The 19,002-nt window shown below is 44.7% G+C and overlaps 1 protein-coding gene across 1 annotated transcript in view; it reads left to right on the top strand.

Moving 5' to 3' along the window:
- Nucleotides 1-19,002, top strand: part of LOC115461066 (protein lin-54 homolog) — a 213,302-nt gene that overhangs the window by 20,733 nt on the left and 173,567 nt on the right. The window contains 2 exon segments of the mRNA XM_030190614.1: nt 12,814-12,918; nt 13,614-13,710. The gene's annotated coding sequence lies outside the window, so the exon portion shown is untranslated.

Genomic DNA, 19,002 nt, shown 5'->3' on the forward strand with positions numbered 1-19,002 from the left:
TGATGTCTTGTTTGAATGGGATGTATATTGTCACATCATCGGCGTATATATACGGGTTGAGGTTATGGTTTGATAGGAGTTTTGCTAAAGGGATCATCATTAGGTTGAATATAGTTGGAGAGAGAGGTGATCCTTGTGGGACTCCACATTCAGGTATCCATGCTTTGGATGTGGTTGAATTTGATGTGACTTGATACGAGCGCAGGGTTAGGAACCCCTTGAACCAATTCAAGACATTTCCTCCGATGCCAAAGTATTCAAGTATGTGTAGTAGGATTTCATGGTCAACCATGTCGAAGGCGCTGGACATGTCAAATTGTAGGAGGAGTATATTGTTGCCGGTTGCAATTATTTGTTTGAATTTGGTCATAAGGGTGACTAATACTGTTTCTGTGCTGTGATTCGAACGGAATCCTGATTGGGCATCATGCAGTATTGAATGTTTGTCTAGATATTTTGTGAGTTGTTTGGTTACCATACCTTCGGTTATCTTGGTTATTAGTGGTATGGATGCAATTGGCCTGTAGTTGGTTATTTCGCTCGTGTTTTTCTTTGTGTCTTTAGGAATTGGTGTGAGTAGGATTTTTCCTTTTTCTTTTGGGAAGAGTCCATTTTGTAGCATGTAGTTTATGTGGTTTGTTAGGTTTATTATGAAATGTTGGGGAGCAGTTTGCATGAGGCTATTTGGACATATGTCTAGTTTGCAGTTGGATTTGGCATATTTTTTGAGAGTTTTAGAGATGAGTTCTTCTGGTAATTGTTCAAATTCGGTCCAGGTTCTGTCTGCTGGGTGTAAGGGGGTGTGGCTATCATGGGGTGGAGTCATATGTGGTGACCCCACCCATAATGAGTACCGGCACTTCGCGATGAGTAATTAGATTTTGAGTTGCTGTTTGGGCACTCTGTCTCTGAAAGGTTCGCCATCACTGCTCTAGGAGATGGAAAGTTAGAGAGAGTTCTGGTCGTGGACCTTTCTGGAACCAGGGGGAGGGACCCGAAAGAGGTATGGAAGATTATTAGTCACCCTTTAAAGAGCACCCTCCAAGAAGAGAAAGTAGGAGACCTCCGGGAGGAGCTGGTGGAGGCAAAGGGACCTCCAGGAAGCCACAAGGAAAAGGAGCCTGGGGAAGAAGAAAAGGAGACTTCCAAGGAGCAGGAGAAGGAAGGATGCCTAAGTGAAAAGGCGGATCAAGTCGGGCTGGAAACCCCGGGGCCTGGTCCCCGAAGGAGAAGGATCCCAATAAGACAAAGAAGGTACTCACCTTGCTATTGGAATAATGAGAAGAAGGTACTTACCTTGCTATTGTGATAACAAGGATAATACTGTTCTGGAACTTGAATGTGAAGAAACATTGTAGGAAATGAAATAAGAACTGGACTAACAGCCGTGAGGTGGAGGACAGGACGGTAGTTAAAGTGAGAGTTGGAAGTCCTGTCCAGGGGAGGGGGCTGTTCTAAACTGAGACCCAGGTCCCATATTAAGTGGGCTCAGTTGACGAGTGATTTGAGAAACTGTTTGCTGAAAGAAGAATTCCCTGCTTACATGAATAAGGAATGCTAAGGGAACTGTAATTTGCATATTCTGCTGAATCCTGATGGTAAAACGTTGTGTTCCCCAGAAAAGGTGCCAAGAGGTTGTGACACAAGTATACAGAAACTGCAACCTGTTAATAAGGGAACCTCACAAGGGCGGAGTCAAGAGCAGGAGGGCTGATAACTGAGGAGCAGTCACCCTAAGTTTAAAGAGGAGCCTAAACGTTGAGACTGAGATTACAGCCTGCTATAGAGGAGAATTGTCTCTGAACCTTTCTTAGAGGCAAAGTTCTTGTGAGTCCTGTTGGTGAACTTGTGATACAGCACAGGAGCCACAAGGGGGCCTCAGCACATAAGGGTATCCCAGGGGAAATATGCTGACATGTAAACTGGCCGCAGTCTGGACCAAGGAGAATCAGAGAACTCATAGTAAAGCCTCCATGGGATGAAAAAGGTTGTCAGCATCCTGAAAGAGTCTCCAGGAAGAGCAGATATTATATGGAGTGGGCCCTTGGCTACAAGAGAGGCTCATCACATCTGTTATTGAGATAGACATGGGGAAAGCCACTGCTTGTCCTTGGGATCAGTAGCATGAATCTTGCTAATATTTTGTGTTCTGTCAGGTACTTGTGACCTGAGTTAGCCACTGTTGGAAGCAAGATACTGGGCTACATAGACCATTGGTCAGACCCAGTATGGCTGTTCTTATGTTCACATTCTGTTCTATATCAACATTCAATGTTTCCTCATTATCGGCATTTTTTCTACTTTTTAAAGGGAAGGAAATATAAATTACCCAGAGCCAACTTAAACATTGGACCAGGTGAGGCTCCGGCCCATGGTGCTAGTAATTAGGAGCACCCTGCATCTGACCTCATTAAGCCTTACCCTTGCCCCCATTCCGGTCTGGTCTCTCCTCTTCTCATTTCCACCTCTCACCTCTTTCACTCTCTTACAGTCCTGTAAAATTTGTTGTTAAATTGGTTATGGCGACAGCAACAGCATGACAGGCTACCTTTGTCCAGCCTCTGGGTCTTCCCTAATTCACATCCTGTCTCTTCTGATGCAGTTTCCTGTGGACGGGACATGGCAGAGGGAAAACCCAAAAGTCCACATGTTTTAAGATTCTCTGAGGACAAGCAGGCTGCTTGTTCTCACTGATGGGTGACGTCCACGGCAGCCCTGAGCTCCGGAAATCTTCCTAGCAACAAACGTTTGCTAGAGCCTTCGGGCACGCGCACCACGCATGCGCGGCCACCTTCCTGCCCATCGCACAGGGACATCAGTTTCTTTTGTCTGTGATTGAGAGTGACAGTGTTTTTGATCCCTCTCAGCACGTCCTGAGAAGCCTTCGCTTTTTTTGTTGCGTTTTTCACGTTTTTTTCTCTCTTTACTTCTTCTTTGGCTCCATTGAGCCGTTCTTTAAAAAAAAAAAAAAAGTAGTTTCCTTTAAACTTTTAGTTTTGGGCTGGCTAAGTTTCGTTTTGCAGCCGTCTTAGGCCAGCCGTTCGGGTTTTTCCCCCTTTTTTTGTGCCTTTCCTTTTGGCACCATCGACAACTTTGACTTCACCGCCGCTATTTTTTCCGTCCATGACATCGAGGATTCCCAGCGGCTTCAAGAAGTGCGGTCGCTGCAACCGGGCAATTTCGGGCTCTGATCCATACGCCTGGTGTATTCAGTGCCTTGGGCCCGAATATCGCCCAGCCGCCTGTAAATTGTGTCTCAGTCTCAAGAAGCAGACACAAGTGGCGAGACAAGCTTAACGGGACCATCTGTTTGGAGCTTGGCCTGGTACTTTGACGTCGACAGAGGTACCGAGTTCGGCGGTGTCGATGTCGGCACTGGAGCAAGCATCGACCTCGGGAGTGCAGGTAATGGCTGTCCGCAGACCACTGCATGCTGGGAGTAGTGAGCTGTCGAGTGAGTCTCCACCTGTCTCGAAGGCTCCTGCTTCGCAGGCCCATCGGGACCGCCCATCTTCAGACCCGACCCCGAGGAGGTGTTTGGATTCGACGTCTTCCTCGTCGGTACCGAAGGGTACCGATGCCGTACCTCGGGCGAAGGCCAAGAAGCTTCGCACCGGTCTCCTTCTCGACATGGTACTGGGAGCTCCGGGGCATCGAGAGAATCAGCACCCGAGAAGCGTTGACGCCAGGAGAACCACTCCCCCTCTATTCAGGAGGTGTTGATGCATCGGTCGAAGGACAGCCCGGTACCGCCTCCTCGTCCTTTGCAGATTCTGTCTCTGACTCCTGCACCGGCTTCCCTGCCTTTTCTGGTAGAGACTCTGGACGAGCGCCTCTGAGCTGTTCTTCCGGGTTTCCTGCAAGGGTTGATGCGCCAGTCTGTACTGGTACCGATGGAGCTTGCGCCCTCGGTACCGTTGCCAGAAGTGCCGGCTGGCTCCCTGCTTGTGGTGAGGTCCCCGACACCGGTACCGCTTGCGGCATCAGCTTCGGCTGCCACCCAGGTCGACTCCCCGTTGACATCGTTGGAGGGGAGCTTCATTGCCGCCGCGAGGGAGTTGACTTCTTGACGACACCATCGAGAACATCGTTCTTCGGAGTCGAGACTGGCCCAGTTTTGGACTGCTGTTTGGGAGCTTTTGGCCGATACCGAGGAGGAGGCCTCGTGGGGGGGGGGGGGGGAGGAAGAGGATCCCAGGTATTTCTCATCTGAGGAGTCTTGTGGTCTTCCTTCTGACCCCACTCCCTCTCCTGAAAGAAAGCTTTCTCCACCGGAGAGTCTTTCTTTCTCCGCTGTCCGGGAACTGTCTGTGGGCATTCCCGTCCCAGTGGTTACTGAGGATGAGCCCAGGACTGAGATGCTTGAGGTCCTTGACTACCCTTCACCATCTAAAGAGTCGTCCACGGCTCCTTTGCATAAGGTTCTCAAGGAAACTTTGCTGAGGAACTGGATGAAACCCTTAACTAATCCCACCATCCCTAAGAAGATTGAGTCCCAGTATAGGGTCCATGGAGAACCTGAGTTGATGAGGACCCAGTTACCTCATGACTCTATGGTTGGGTACTTTGCCCTGAAGAGTGCTGGCAGTTCTAGAGATTTTGCCTCAGCGCCCCTGGGACGGGAATCTAGAACTCTCAACTCCTTTGGGAGGAAGGCCTACCAGTCCTCCATGCTCGTGTCCAAGATCCAGTCGTACCAGCTCTACACGAGCATCCATATGCGGAACAATGTGAAGCAACTGGCGGACCTGGTGGATAAGCTCCCTGTGGAGCAAGCCAGGCCTTTTCAGGAGATGATCAGGCAGCTGAAGGCGTGTCGTAAATTCCTGTCCAGGGGTGCTTATGACACTTTTGATGTTGCGCCCAGGTCCGCTGCTCAAGGTATAGTGATGCGCAGACTCTCATGGCTGCGTGCCTCTGACCTGGAAAGTAGGACCCAGCAGCGGCTTGCGGACATTCCTTGCCGGGGGGATAACATTTTTGGCGAGGTCGAGCAGGTTGTAGAACAGCTCAACCAGCAGGTCACCGCCCTCGACAATCTCTCCCATCGGGCGCCTTCAGTGTTTACCTCAACTGGTAGACATTTTTTCAGGGGCAGGAGGAGTAATCTCTGCATCCCAACCTTCAGTCTCTGGCTCTCACAGCCTGGATGTTGAGAGCATAGAATTCGCTTCCTTGGGTCTCTCCGAGGGTGTCTCCCGGGTTTTGCTCGCTTCCAGGAAAGATTCCACGAAGTGGTGTTATTCTTTCAAATGGAGGAGGTTTGCCTTCTGGTGTGATAGCAAGGCCCTAGATCCTCGCTGTTGTCCTACACAGACCCTGCTTGAATACCTTCTACATTTATCAGAGTCTGGTCTCAAAATCAACTCCGTAAGGGTTCATCTTAGTGCAGTTAGCGCTTACCATCAACGTGTAGAAAGTCAGCCTATCTCTGGACAGCCTTTAGTTGTTCGCTTCATGAGAGGTTTGCTTTTGTCAAAGCCCCCTGTCAAACCTCCAACAGTGTCATGGGATCTCAACGTCGTTCTCACCCAGCTGATGAAGCCTCATTTTGAGCCACTGAATTCCTGCCATCTGAAGTACTTGACCTGGAAGGTCATTTTCTTGGTGGCTGTTACTTCAGCTCGTAGAGTCAGTGAGCTTGAGTCAGTGAGCTTCAAGCCTTGGTAGCCCATGCTCCCTATACTAAATTTCATCACAACAGAGTAGTCCTCCGCACTCACCCTAAATTCTTGCTGAAGGTGGTGTCAGTTCCATCTGAACCAGTCAATTTTCTTGCCAACATTTTTCCCCCACCCCATACCCGCCCTGCTGAACGTCAGTTGCACATATTGGACTGCAAGAGAGCATTGGCAGTCTATCTAGAGCAGACAAGCCCGCTCAAATGTTTGTATCATTTGATCCCAATAGGAGGGAGTCTTTGTCGGGGAAACGCACCATTTCCAATTGGTTAGCAGATTGCATTTCCTTCACTTATGCCCAGGCTGGGCTGACTCTTGAGGGTCATGTCACGGCTCATAGTGTTAGAGCCATGGCAGCGTCAGTGGCCCACTTGAAGTCAGCCACTATTGAAGAGATTTGCAAGGCTGCGACGTGGTCTTCGGTCCACACATTCACATCTCATTACTGCCTTCAGCAGGATAGCCGACGCGACAGTCGGTTTGGGCAGTCGGTGCTGCAGAATCTGTTTGGGACTTAGGATCCAACTCCACCCCCCTAGGCCCATTTTTGTTCTGTTCCAGGCTGCACTCTCAGTTAGTTGTTTTCTTCGTAGGTCAATCCTTGTTACGTCCTCGCCGTTGCGAGGCCCAATTGACCTTTCTTTATTGTTTTGAGTGAGCCTGGGGCCTAGGGATACCCCATCAGTGAGAACAAGCAGCCTGCTTGTCCTTGGAGAAAGCGAAGATACTTACCTGTAGCAGGTATTCTCCGAGGACAGCAGGCTGATTGTTCTCACAACCCGCCCTCCTCCCCTTTGGAGTTGATCCTTCTTTTCATCTTTGCTTCTTGATCTAACTGATGACCCGCGCGATGGACGGGAAGGTGGCCGCGCATGTGCAGTGCGTGCGCCTGCGCGTTTTTCCGAAGGCTGTAGCAAACGTTTGTTGCTAGAAAGATTTCCAGACCTCAGGGCTGCCGTGGACGTCACCCATCAATGAGAACAATCAGCTTGCTATCCTCGGAGAATACCTAGGTAAGTATCTTCGCTTTATCAGATTCCAAAATATTATTAACAAGAAGATTCAGAAGTTTTTTCAAGATCTGGAATAGCTGATTGGGGCAATAATACTTAAAAGATCAGAAATAACTTTTTAAATTTTGCTAAATATGCTAACGTTCTGAATTATTTGCTATTTTTGTTTTTATTATTTGTGTTTTTTATGATGTATTATATATATTTTTTTAATTTCAAAAATTAGAAACAGAAAATAATGGCAGTTAAAGACCATATGGCCATTCTAGTCTGCCTACCAATACCATTTACTACTCCCCTTTCTCCCTTAGAGGTCCTATGATCTTGGTCCATACTTTTTTTAATTCAGATACAGTTTTCATCATCACCACCTACTCTGGGAGGCCATGCATCCACACTCAGAAGTATTTCTGTAGATTACACCTGAGTCTATCCGTTTTCACCTTCATCCTATGCCCCCCTCCTTCCAGAGCTTCTTTTCAGTTGCAAGAGACTTGCCTCCTCCTGTACATTTATGCCACAAGGATATTTTAAGGGGAGAAGTTATCAAGGTACCTTAAGATGGCCTTTTATCGCACTTTGATTTACCATGAGAGTTACCAACCTGCTTTATCTTAGTACTGCAGGTAACTAATTCCCATGCTATCAGATTAATCTTGCAAGCAGTGTTATTCTAAGGAGCACCATGCCACAAAGCTGGCTCACTGCTCTCAGGCCACATCTTAAAGGGGTTTCTCCTGAGAACCACAACCCCCAAATCATTCTCCACTTCTGATGCCCCCCTAAATTAAGTACCACCCCTAACTCAAAGCATTCTCCCACACAACAGCCCCACAACCTCTGGTAGCCCCTCTGTCCCTGCCTACTTTCAAAGTTTCCTGGTGTCTGAACTCTAGTTCTTCCTACCTTTGCCATTGCTCATTTTAGAATGACACCAGAGACCTAGCTTGGAGGGATTGGAGAAAGGATAATGGAAGCTGGTAGGAATTGAGACTGATTGGGTAAGGTTGGGGAGATTGTATATTGGGGAAGAAAGTTTTGAGGGAAATGTGGGTTGGGAGAGACGAGAGATGATGAATGACAGTGAGTCTGGAGCATCAAACTTTATTTTATTTACACACATTGCTCTAAGTATGCCTGAGCAATTGGCTTGGCTACATCATTGCCGAGCCCTACTCTCCCCTTTCACCCACACTGTTCCTGGGTCTCATGTTGAAGTCTTTTTTTTGCCGGTGTGGCCCTCGCTTCAAAAAATAGAAAAGATCAGTGGCTTATCCAGTCTGCCCATCCATACCATCTACTATTCCTTCCTGTCCCTTAGAGATCCTCTGTGCTTGTCATATATACCTGAGGGAATTGAAAGAAGCTGGGCAAGGAAAAAGGTATCAAGATATGATGGGGAAGAAGGTGATGAGATGATGAAGAGCAGAGAGGCTTGAGAAACAGAATGGTGGTAGGAGAAGAGGCAGCAAAACCCATGTGAGTGAGCAAGAGAACTTGTGAAGCATTTTCTGGTACATATGGTAATGGTAAAATGTACTGTTTAGGTGCCAGTACCTTTTTAAAATAACTGCTAGCAAGGAGATAAAGAAGAAATCAGAAATAAGTTTCATGGTATAAATAGGGCAGGTTAATTGACCTTGTTGGTGAAACCTACTCACAGATGAGGAAGATTGATGCTCGTGTAACCTTTTTTGTTGTTGTTCATATTCACCAGAAAATATTAAATAAAACAGTGCCATATATGTTTATCCCAAGGTGAGCAAGAACACAGAATCCCCAACTTTGCAAACATGCTTTGAAAGCAGACGTGCTCTGCTGCTGCTCCTTCTGTTGGATGTTTAACACAGTGCTTCTCAACCCCCTCCTGGAGGTACACCTAGCCAGTTGGGTTTTTAGGATTGCCACAGTGAATATGCATGAGGTAAATTTGCATGCTGCTGAGATTCATTATATACAAATCTATATGATGCATTTTCATGTGGTGATCCCTGAAAATCTTAATAGCATGGTGTTCCTCCAGGAGAAGGTTGAGAAGCACTGGTGTAATGGGCCAGGAAATTGTTAGATATTGAAGGGGTCTTTGATGTTCAGAGTTATAAATAAATTCAACCCCTTGTTTACTGTAGATAGGACTGATAGTTATCAGCTACTCGTAGATTACTTTACTGCGCCTGATAGTAGGAAATTAGGACATCCAAAGGCAGTATGCCATGGAGCTGCTGCTTTTATTTTTATTTTTTTAATTTTAAATTTTATATTTATATAATTTCAAAATCAACACAAAGCATAACTTTGTTCAACAAATACAGCTAAATTTTAAAAATTTTTAAAAAGAAGAAGAAATAAGAGTCTATAAGTAATAATAAAGGCTTCAGCAGTTCCCAAAGGGGCTCATGGTGTTCCATTCTATGCGAGGATTCTAATTCATTTATAACATACTACTGTACCAATTGTCTACGGATGTTAGATACACCCTGGAGAATTATGCATCAAATTTCAAAATTATGTACCTAATAAAATTATACAATGAAAAAAATCATTTTAATTTAGCAAAATTATGCAAAAGTATTTTTTTACACAATTACCACTGGAAAGGTGTGAGCTACATATAGTAACATAGTAGATGACAGCAGAAAAAGACCTGCACGGTCCATCCAGTCTGCCCAACAAGATAACTCATATGTGTTAATTTTTGTGTATACCCTACTTTGATTTGTACCTTTGTTCTTCAGGGCACAGACCGTATAAGTCTGCCCAGCACTATCCCCGCCTCCCAACCACCAGCTCTGGCACAGACCGTATAAGTCTGCCCAGCGCTATCCCCGCCTCCCAACCACCAGTCCCGCCTCTCACCACCGGCTCTGGCACAGACCATACAAGTTCCTGAGGATCCATTCCTTCTGCACAGGATTCCTTTATGCTTATCCCACGCATGTTTGAATTCCGTTACCGTTTTCATTTCCACCACCTCCCACGGGAGAGCATTCCAAGCATCCACTACTCTCTCCGTGAAAAAATACTTCCTAACAATTTTCTTGAGTCTGCCCCCCTTCAATCTCATTTCATGTCCTCTCGTTCTACCACCTTCCCATCTCCGGAAAAGGTTCGTTTGCGGATTAATACCTTTCAAATATTTGAACGTCTGTATCATATCACCCCTGCTTCTCCTTTCCTCCAGAGTATACATGTTTAGTTCAGAAAGTCTCTCCTCGTACGTCTTGTAACGCAAGACATATTTATACATATTGCATAAATAATGGTATAGAACTTCTAAATAGTTGAAAGTACTTCGTACCAATTATCAAAATGCATATGCCTGGAAATAGATGCTTCAGGACCTTTACTGACTCGAGAAGTGTGTGAAGTGGGTGCAGTGTGTTTGTAAGTGTGTGAATACATCTGTAGAGTGACTGAAGTGTGTAGGATGTGTTTTTGAGTGTTCCTGCAAGGGTATGAATGACTGATTTGATGTGTTTTGAGCCTACACTGAGTGACTGCCAGGTGCAGTGTGTTTGTGATGGGAAGCTACTGGGTTCAGTATATTTGAGTGCATTGGGGGAGGGAGCTTACCATATGGGATCCTGTGCTTAACCATGGCTGAGTGGCAGTGGGTAAAATGCATAGAACATAAGCACCGCCATACTGAGAAAAGACCAAGGGTCCATCAGGCCCAGCATCCTGTCTCCGACAGCGGCCAATCCAGGCTTCAAGAACCCGGCAAAACCCATTAAAAAAATAATAATAATTTTTAATAATGTTCAATGGACTTTTCCCTCAGGAATCTGCCCAAACCCCCTTTAAACTCCGTAAGGTCAGCTGCTGTCACTACATTTTCTGGCAACGAGTTCCAGACAACTACCTGCTGAGTAAAGAAAAACTTTCTCCTGTTTGTTTTAAATCTGCCATATTGTAGCTTCATCTTATGTCCCCTGGTTCTGTTGTTGTTTGAAAGTGTAAACAAATGCTTCACATCTGTCCGTTCTACTCCGCTCATTATCTTGTAGACTTCTATCATATCACCCCTCAGCCGCCTTTTCTCCAAGCTGAAGAGCCCTAACCTTCTCAGTCTTTCCTCAAAAGGAAGTCATTCCATCCCTTTTATCATTTTCGTTGCCCTTCTCTGCACTTTCTCCAGTTCCTTTATATCTTTTTTGAGATGCGGTGACCAGAATGGGACACTATTCGAGGTGCGGTTGCACCATGGAGCGATACAATGGCATTATAACATCCTTGTATTTGTTTTCCATCCCTTTCCTAATAATACCCAACATTCTGTGCGCTTTCTTAGCCACCGCAGCACACTGAGCAGAAGTTTTTAATGTCTTATCAACGATGACTCCCAGATCCCTTTCTAGGTCTGTGACTCCTAACGCGGAACCTTGCATGACATAGCTGTAATTTGGGTTCCTCTTACCCACATGCATCACTTTGCACTTGTCAACATTGAACTTCATCTGCCACTTGGACGCCCAATCCCCCAGTCTCGCAAGGTCCTCCTGTAATCTTTCACACTCCTCCTGTGACTTGACGACCCTGAATAATTTAGTGTCACCTGCAAATTTAATTACCTCACTAGTTACTCCCATCTCTAAGTCATTTATAAATATGTTAAAGAGCAGCGGTCCCAGCACAGACCCCTGCGGAACCCCACTAACTACCCATCTCCATTGAGAATACTGACCATTCAATCCTACTCTCTGCTTTCTAACTTTCAACCAGTTCCTAATCCATAGTAATACCTTACCTCCGAAGGTGAAGGTTTAGGAGTCAACTTTTTCAAAATGATTGGAGGTACTCAATTCAGCACAAATTACTATGTCTGTAAAAAGAAAATATGATGGGTGATGGACATAATGGCCAGGCTAAACTGTAGAGTGTAGCAGGTAGTGCATTCACTGAGAGGATTCATGGCCAAACGAAGAGCTAGAGAAGCACTGAAAGTCCCATCATTCCCTCTTCCTCCCCAACCTATCCCCACATTGTTGTTCTTTTCCTCCCAAACTCCCCACCCCGACCTATCTGTCCACGCTCAATCCCTTCAAGGTCATCCTGATTTCAATGTCTGTTTTATCTAGTCTGCTTTCTGATTATTTTGTACTGACATACATATGGCATGCCTGTTTCAAGTATGTTCAGCTTAGAAAGCAGATGACAGTTTAATGCCAATGTTTTTAATGTATACTGTTCTGAAATTGCCTCAGGTACAAACTTAGAGGCCCTTTTACTAAGGTGTGGTAAGCCCTAACTCACGCTTAGTGCACTGAAAAAGGCTTACCTGTGGTAACTTCCCTGTTTGTGTTTGCTAATCAGGCTATTTATTTTTTTGGAGTGGGTGTGGCATGGGGGGAAAATCAGCATGAAAGTTTCATCCAGATAGTACATTCATATTAGTGCACTTTAAGTGGATAATACAGAGTTAATGAGGGAGCCCTTCACACCTCCTCTATAGGAGACAATAAGTGATCCTGAGTTATTATTTTGCAAGCCCTACATACTAAGGGCCCTGTTTGCTAAGCTGCGCTAGCATTTTTAGTGCAGGCTAAACACTAGAGTTGCACATATGTTCCTATGGGTGACTTAGTGTTTAGCGCAGGCTAATATCGCTAACGTGCCCTTAGCGCTGCTTAGTAAGCAGGGCCCTAACTGAAAAATGAGTGTAAGACCTGCAAATCTGTAACTAGAAAATGCCCTATTTTATTGCTTAGGGCTCGGGAATGTCCCACATTAGGACACGCTAAGCCCATTTTTTTTTTTTTAACCATAGTGTTGTAAAAGGGCCCCTTGATTGTTAGCCCTCCATGGACAGAAATTACCCACAGTACCTGAATGTACATTGCTTTGATAGCCTTTGGGCTTGCAGACTATGAGGCATATTTTCAAAGCACTTTGGGAGGCTAAGTTCCATAGGTTTCTATGGAACTTTGGGAGGCTAAGTGCTTTGAAAATGAGCCTCAATATATAAGAAATTATAAATTAAAATATAAATTTTTGTTTTAATTTGCTTATATCCGATTCCTCTTTAAAAAAAGATGGATAATAAGTCATAATGTGCGCCAGTAGTGCTTTTAAATGATTACTGAGGTAGCTTTTTTCTTTGTTTTGTTTTAATTTTGTAGGTATACCAGCAGTCTCTGTGAAAGCATTTTTACTTTCTTCAGATTTGAAAAGGAGCCAATACACTTGAATGTGAGCGCTGGTTCAGTGATATGGATTGAGGTAAAGTAAGTTTGTTTTTCTTTATTTCTTTTTTAAATGTAATAAACATTACTTGCTCACAGTGTGAATTAGGGTGAGACAGTTCATCCAGTTTGTGTTGTGGAGCCACTTCTTCTGTAGATTATATTACTTTGTGGTACAGTGTGATAGTACCCCTTCTACATAAAAGCACTAGTTATTGGAAGAGCTGTGTATAACGGGTTTTGTGCGCTTTAACATACTGGTTCAGTTTGACTAAGTTTCTGAAGGCAAGTAGAATCACTTTGTGCATACAGGTAAATGTCACTGTCAGTTGGCGCATTTCAGGTTTATTTACAGAGCCTTCTAAAATTGTTATACACGTCTGGATATACATGGCAGTTTCCGCACTCGCATTTCTTGCAACTAGCTTTAATTACATTTTTTGTTTCACATGGATGAATGATGTTTTCCTCAAAAACGAGGCTGTTTGTAGCCTTTGGCAGTTTTATTCGCTGCTGTTTGGCTGTTTCTTTAACCGTGATGTGACTCAAAGATTTTGGTATTCTGATACTTCCTCAGTCAGGTTTTTTTTTTTTTGCATTTTAGAGTTTAATTACTTTTTCTTTGTAAAGTTAGAAGGCTCATTTAAGATCACAGCTGTAGTCAGATCTCCAAGTAGCAATTTTTCTTCATTGTGTCATCTTTTACAGTAAAAATTTCATCTTGACAATTTTCACAGTATGTCTGTGAAGGTGGCCAGCGGCTTCAGAGTTGGCTCAAATGCAGACAGAAAATTATCATCTCGGATCATCTCACTGTCTGCTTCAGGTAGCTGGGTAAGGATCATTATTTGACTCGCAATAACTAGATATGGGGTGAAAAATGTTGAAAAAGCAGGTTTTCTGTGAAGACTTCTTATGCTGTATTTCTCCTTGGAAAATTTTCCATTTCAAAATTTTGATTTTGATTTGGATTTTGTGTATTTTTATTAGTAACAACAAATATAATATTAGTCAAGCTTGGTAAGTTTTAAATTTGCATTTGTTTTTCATATGGTTATTCCTAGAAAACATGTGAGTTTTAACTTTTGAAAATGTAATAATAAAGACACCCACGTGATTATCTCAAATCACTAAGGGGGTCTTTTACAAAGGCGTAGTAGCGTTTTTAGTGCGTGTTAATGATTAGCATGTGCTAAAAGCTTACGCCCATTCAATTCTCCTCTCTCCCTGCTCTTCTCTCCATCCATGTCCAGCAATTCTCCTCTCTCCCTGCTCTCCTCTCCATCCATGTCCAGCAATTCTCCTCTCTTCCCTGCCCCCTCCTTCATCCATCCATGTCCAGCGATTCTCCTCTCTCCCCTGCTCTCCTCTCCATCCACATCCAGCAATTCTCCTCTCTCCCCTGCCATCCCCTCTTTCCATCCACGTCCAACAATTCTCCTCTCTCCTCTGCCCTCCTTTCCATCCATTTATCCATGTCTAGCAATTCTCCTCTCCTCTGCCCTCCCCTCCATCCATCCATGTCCTGCAGTTCTTCCCTCTCCCTATCCTCCCCTCCCATCCATCCATTTCTCCTCTCTCTCCTGCCCTCCTCTCCCATCCATATCCCACTAACACTCTTATCTGGTGCAATTCTATGAGAAGAAGAAACTGAGTCCTTTACTCTCCTGAGGCCTGATCCTCTACGCTGACACTGGAACGTCCCTTTGCTGTGGCCCGCCTTTGAGGAAGAAGGAAGTTATATCAGAAGGGGGTGGGCCGCGGCACAGAGAAGCTCCGGCGTCAGTGCAACGGATTAGGTGATTTCAGGTGAGTATGTAAGTGCGCTGTTTTGATTTAATGGTTACATGAGTGTTCCAGGTGGGAAGGGGGATGGATGGAAAACAAACACCAATTTGTTGCTAAACCTGGAAGTGCAGCAACAAATTGTTAACCATTTGGAAAAGTACTTAGAAGTTAACAACAATGGAGGGATGGAAGTGGGCACATTGTAGGAAACAGGTAAAGCCTATTTGAGAGGCATGTTAATCCAGACTGCAGCATGTAAAAAAACAAGAGCACTTGCAGGCACATAAGGCATTGATGGGAGCGAATTCTGTCACTTCAGAGACAACATGGGGCATCACAGTCTAAAAGGGTATGTGAACAACAACTTATTTTAAAGCACCAGTTGGACTTAGATGACATGCTTAGAATGGAGTATATGATTGAGAAAACTAAACAGAATTATTTGGAATCTGGGAACAGGGTTGGAAAACTCCTGACATTCCAACTCATGAAACAGCAAAATGCTAGATTAGTTTCCACGTTACTAGGAAAGATTGGGGGTGGGGAGTTAAGGTGGCCCATAAAGATACAGCACAGTAATTATAATTATTATTTTATCAGTGGTTGTACACCTTAGAGCTCATGCTCACATGACTGCTCAAACAATATGTAGCAGATGCTGTGCTTCCCCAGATAGGCCCCTTAGAGAAGGACATTTTGAACAGTCCAATTAACTTGGCAAGAAATACTGAAAGTTAATTCAAAATCTGCCCACAGAAAAAACACCAGGGGAGGACAGTCTTCCAGGGAAATTTTTTAAAATTTTAGACCTGAAAATATCTTATACTTTGTTAAGCTATTGAATGCATTGTTGGATGGCAACCGCTCTCCTCCTCCATTATACAGAGCGAATATAGTGGTCCTGCTAAATCCCAGGAAAGATGGGATGAAATGGAGAAATTAGATCTTACCTGCTAATTTGCTTTCCTTTAGTCCCTCCGCACCAGTCCAGGAACTGACAAATGGGTTATGCACTCTTTCCAGCAGGTGGAGACTGAGAACTACGACTCTAGAGAGCCAATAAGAGCCCTGGCCATCTAGCCCTAGATTCAGTATATAAGTAACAAAGCAGGAGAAGAAGAAAGAAACTCCTTCTGTGCCACTGGGTATCTGAGCAGCCATGAAATGAGAATCACAATGTGCAAGCTGAGACATCGACACCACCGTGTTGCTCAACCAAAGAGACATTTGACAAAGTACGCCTCACAAAGAAGCTCCATTCGCAAACCAAACCCGTAACCAACTGAACCAGGACAACTAGAACACATTCTTCCATGCTATTTACAATGAAATGAGCGGGACCTGGACCGATTGAGAGGGACCAAAGGAAAGCAAATTAGCAAGTAAGATCTAATTTCTCCTTCCTTAGTGTCCCTCCGGTCCAGGAACTGACTGATGGGAAGTAGCAAAGCAGTGCTCTTAAGGGAGGGACCCCAACAATCCTGCCGTGAGAACCCTTGCCCCAAAAATTGCATCCTGACGACACTGCACATCCAATCTGTAGTGCTTCAAGAATGAATGCAAAGAAGACTACGTTGCTGCCCAAGAGGCCGCCTGCCCCCTAGTAGAGTGGGCCTTGATTCCATCCAGAACTTGCTTGCCAGATAGAAGGTAAGCAGACACTATCATTTCCTTCAGCCCGCTAGATAAGGTTGGTTTAGAAGCTGGTAACCCCTTACGGGATCCTCCAATTAGGAGAAAGAGACGGTACGAACACCTGAATTCTTCCGTAACCTTTAGATAGTGCTTAAGGACTCTCCTGACATCAAGTCCGCAGCCTGCTTTGGTCATCAGAAACCGAGGAAGAACATAAGACCGGCAAAACCTCAGACTGAGAGACATGAAAGTGGGAGACAACCTTAGGAAGGAAGGAAGGAATGGGACGCAACACCACGCTCCTTAGAAAACTCCAAAAACGGTGACCTACAGGAAAAGGCCTGCAACTCTGACAAGTGTCTAGCCGAGGCAATGGCTACCAAAAACCCAGTCTTCAGTGTCAAGTCCTTAAGGGAACAAGATAAGGGCTCAAAAGGAGACCTAGTAAAGACTTATAGAACCATATTAAGGTCCCACACTGGAAATACAGCCCTAGAACGAGGCCGTAGGAGACCTACTCCCTTCAAAAAGCAAGAAACATCTGAAAGGCTAGCCAAGGACCTGCCCTGAATGAGTCCCCAAAAGCAAGACAAAGCCGTGACTTGAACCTTAAGGGCAGCAAGAGCCAAGCCCTTATCAAATCCATATTGCAAAAATCCAGCAACTCCGGAACGGAGGCCCGCAAAGGAGAAATGTCCCGATCAGCGCACCATGCCTCAAAAGTTCGCAAAATCCTGATATAATTCAGAGATGTTGAACGATGATGAGAACGAAGCATGGTGGAAATGATTTTCGAAGAGTAACCCCTCTTCATCAACCGTTCCCACTCGAGTGCCAGGCCATAAGACAAAACCGAGACGGGTCTGGATGAAGGATCGGCTCCTGAACGAGAAGGCCGGGATTCTACGGAAGCCGAAGGGGAGGAGCGGCTTGAAGATGCATGAGATCTGCCACGGTCTGGTAGGCCAATCTGGAGCTACCAGTACCACCAGGCCTTTATGCTCCTTGATTCACTGGATAAGCTTTCTCAGACGAGGCCATGGAGGAAATTCCTAGAGAAGTCCCGAAGGCCACTGCTGAAGAAGAGCATCCACTCCTTCCGCTTGCGGATTCTTTCTGCAACTGAAGAAGCGAGGCACCTTCACATTGAGATGAGTGGCTAACAGAGGTCCATGACTGGCAACCCCCACTGATCCACTCTCATTTGTAAGGCCTTCTGTCGGAGAGCCCATTCTCCCAGATCTAGGGTGTGACTACTGAGAAAATCTGCTTGGACGTTCACGGTCCCCGCCACATGAGACGCCGAGAGAGCGGCCAGATGAGTTTCCGTGTGTCATGAGCCTCGATGTCTCTAGATATAATAGTTGACTCCTTGTTTCTCCATTGATACAAAAAAGGACACAGAGTGGGAGAAAAGTTTAATATTCCAGCTGTTCACAATTAACATCTAAACTGTAAATATGCTAGATAGAAACATCAATTTTGTTAAAATAATAAAGGACACAAGGAACTCAAGTTAGGGGAAAATTCATTTCAATTAACCTAAAACAATAAATTGAGAAAAGGGGGGGGGGGGGTCATTCAGATAATGGTCCCAGATAGGAAATTTAATGACCTATTTCATATATGGTGAAAGGGAAAACAATGTAAACAAATTAGGGCAAACTAGGCAGTTGCCTAGAAAGGCACTGTCCTTTTTCGTGAGCAGCACAAAACGTGTTCATGCAAGGTACAGAAAAATTCTTAACTTATGAAGTTAAACATTCATCTAGATTCACTCTTCCTGGGATACAGAACACATATGCATATATTGTAAGAGTGTGCAACTTGTAGACAGAAGATACAGGCATGAGCCTTTCAATAACTCTCACAGTTAATGTAAAAGTTATCTTTGTAGAAAACCTACTATATAGGAAATAAGCTTTGAACCCAATCTAATAAAATTGAGCTGTAAAAATGTACCAATCCTAGTGAGACAAAGGTGCATCCTTGACTGACCTTTACAAGATTCACATAGATCAGGCAAGAAATACAGCACACGAGTCTCTACAATCAAGATGGGGCAAAGATAGCCTCCAGGTAAATATAATTTTTAAGGAAAAGTATACCTTTCTGAGAGACTCTAATTCTGTACTGAATGTGGAACAAAGTACACTTTAGCTGTAACAATGTACTAAAAATGGTGATGAGACAGAATCTAAGTAGCTAACATGCCTACTGGGGAATGCAGAAAAGAAATCTTTTGTTATAGTTTATACACAACTAATATGTTTTTGGGAGAGAAACATAGTAATATACATAGTAACATAGTAGATGACGGCAGAAAAAGACCTGCACGGTCCATCCAGTCTGCCCAACAAGATAACTCATATGTGCTAATTTTGTGTATACTCTACTTTGATTTGTACCTGTGTTCTTCAGGGCACAAACCGTATAAGTCTGCCCAGCACTATCCCCTCCTCCCACCACCGGCTGTGGCACAGACCGTATAAGTCTGCGCAGCACTATCCTTGCCTCCCAACCATCAGTCCCGCTTCCCACCACCGGCTCTGGCACAGACCGTATAAGTCTGCCCAGCACTAGCCCCACCTCCCGATCTCGACTAAGCTCCTGAGGATCCATTCTTTCTGCACAGGATTCCTTTATGCTTATCCCACGCATGTTTGAATTCCGTTACTGTTTTCATTTCCACCACCTCCCACG

The sequence above is a fragment of the Microcaecilia unicolor genome, chromosome 2, assembly GCF_901765095.1.
Source record: "Microcaecilia unicolor chromosome 2, aMicUni1.1, whole genome shotgun sequence".
Classification (NCBI taxonomy): domain Eukaryota; kingdom Metazoa; phylum Chordata; class Amphibia; order Gymnophiona; family Siphonopidae; genus Microcaecilia; species Microcaecilia unicolor.